The sequence below is a fragment of the Oncorhynchus keta genome, unplaced genomic scaffold (assembly GCF_023373465.1).
Source record: "Oncorhynchus keta strain PuntledgeMale-10-30-2019 unplaced genomic scaffold, Oket_V2 Un_scaffold_5034_pilon_pilon, whole genome shotgun sequence".
Classification (NCBI taxonomy): Eukaryota; Metazoa; Chordata; class Actinopteri; order Salmoniformes; family Salmonidae; genus Oncorhynchus; species Oncorhynchus keta.
Window position 1 is genome coordinate 62,501 of NW_026290950.1, and position 2,500 is coordinate 65,000.

Here is a 2,500-nt window from a genome sequence, read left to right on the forward strand (position 1 = left end):
TCCTCTGTTCAGATACTATATAAAACACTACACCTCCTCCTCTGTTCAGATACTATATAAAACACTACACCTCCTCCTCTGTTCAGATACTATATAAAACACTACACCTCCTCCTCTGTTCAGATACTATATAAAACACTACACCTCCTCCTCTGTTCAGATACTATATAAAACACTACACCTCCTCCTCTGTTCAGATACTATATAAAACACTACACCTCCTCCTCTGTTCAGATACTATATAAAACACTACACCTCCTCCTCTGTTCAGATACTATATAAAACACTACACCTCCTCCTCTGTTCAGATACTATATAAAACACTACACCTCCTCCTCTGTTCAGATACTATATAAAACACTACACCTCCTCCTCTGTTCAGATACTATATAAAACACTACACCTCCTCCTCTGTTCAGATACTATATAAAACACTACACCTCCTCCTCTGTTCAGATACTATATAAAACACTACACCTCCTCCTCTGTTCAGATACTATATAAAACACTACACCTCCTCCTCTGTTCAGATACTATATAAAACACTACATACCTCCTCTGTTCAGATACTATATAAAACACTACACCTCCTCCTCTGTTCAGATACTATAAATAAAACACTACACCTCCTCCTCTGTTCAGATACTATATAAAACACTACACCTCCTCCTCTGTTCAGATACTACCTCCTCCTCTGTTCAGATAAAACACTACACCTCCTCCTCTGTTCAGATACTATATAAAACACTACACCTCCTCCTCTGTTCAGATACTATATAAAACACTACACCTCCTCCTCTGTTCAGATACTATATAAAACACTACACCTCCTCCTCTGTTCAGATACTATATAAAACACTACACCTCCTCCTCTGTTCAGATACTATATAAAACACTACACCTCCTCCTCTGTTCAGATACTATATAAAACACTACACCTCCTCCTCTGTTCAGATACTATATAAAACACTACACCTCCTCCTCTGTTCAGATACTATATAAAACACTACACCTCCTCCTCTGTTCAGATACTATATAAAACACTACACCTCCTCCTCTGTTCAGATACTATATAAAACACTACACCTCCTCCTCTGTTCAGATACTATATAAAACACTACACCTCCTCCTCTGTTCAGATACTATATAAAACACTACACCTCCTCCTCTGTTCAGATACTATATAAAACACTACACCTCCTCCTCTGTTCAGATACTATATAAAACACTACACCTCCTCTGTTCAGATACTATATAAAACACTACACCTCCTCCTCTGTTCAGATACTATATAAAACACTACACCTCCTCCTCTGTTCAGATACTATATAAAACACTACACCTCCTCTGTTCAGATACTATATAAAACACTACACCTCCTCCTCTGTTCAGATACTATATAAAACACTACACCTCCTCCTCTGTTCAGATACTATATAAAAAAACACTATATAAAACACTCCTCCTCTGTTCAGATACTATATAAAACACTACACCTCCTCTGTTCAGATACTATATAAAACACTACACCTCCTCCTCTGTTCAGATACTATATAAAACACTACACCTCCTCCTCTGTTCAGATACTATATAAAACACTACACCTCCTCCTCTGTTCAGATACTATATAAAACACTACACCTCCTCCTCTGTTCAGATACTATATAAAACACTACACCTCCTCCTCTGTTCAGATACTATATAAAACACTACACCTCCTCCTCTGTTCAGATACTATATAAAACACTACACCTCCTCCTCTGTTCAGATACTATATAAAACACTACACCTCCTCCTCTGTTCAGATACTATATAAAACACTACACCTCCTCCTCTGTTCAGATACTATATAAAACACTACACCTCCTCCTCTGTTCAGATACTATATAAAACACTACACCTCCTCCTCTGTTCAGATACTATATAAAACACTACACCTCCTCCTCTGTTCAGATACTATATAAAACACTACACCTCCTCCTCTGTTCAGATACTATATAAAACACTACACCTCCTCCTCTGTTCAGATACTATATAAAACACTACACCTCCTCCTCTGTTCAGATACTATATAAAACACTACACCTCCTCTGTTCAGATACTATATAAAACACTACACCTCCTCCTCTGTTCAGATACTATATAAAACACTACACCTCCTCCTCTGTTCAGATACTATATAAAACACTACACCTCCTCCTCTGTTCAGATACTATATAAAACACTACACCTCCTCCTCTGTTCAGATACTATATAAAACACTACACCTCCTCCTCTGTTCAGATACTATATATAAAACACTACACCTCCTCCTCTGTTCAGATACTATATAAAACACTACACCTCCTCCTCTGTTCAGATACTATATAAAACACTACACCTCCTCCTCTGTTCAGATACTATATAAAACACTACACCTCCTCTGTTCAGATACTATATAAAACACTACACCTCCTCCTCTGTTCAGATACTATATAAAACACTACACCTCCTCCTCTGT

At 37.6% G+C, this 2,500-nt stretch overlaps 1 long non-coding RNA gene across 48 annotated transcripts in view; it reads right to left on the reverse strand.

The window, feature by feature from the left end:
• Positions 1-2,500, reverse strand: part of LOC127928918 (uncharacterized) — a 4,661-nt gene that overhangs the window by 1,365 nt on the left and 796 nt on the right. For 23 of the 48 annotated variants that reach the window (XR_008132846.1, XR_008132834.1, XR_008132844.1 and 20 more), the window contains exons 3-6: positions 2,344-2,451; positions 2,012-2,119; positions 1,497-1,530; positions 1,161-1,413 (exon numbers count right to left, since the gene is read on the reverse strand). This is a non-coding gene — a long non-coding RNA (uncharacterized LOC127928918). Of the gene's footprint in view, positions 1-1,123; positions 1,414-1,496; positions 1,531-2,011; positions 2,120-2,306 lie in introns of all 48 variants that reach the window. The other 25 variants (XR_008132831.1, XR_008132832.1, XR_008132835.1 and 22 more) reach the window with 16 other exon arrangements.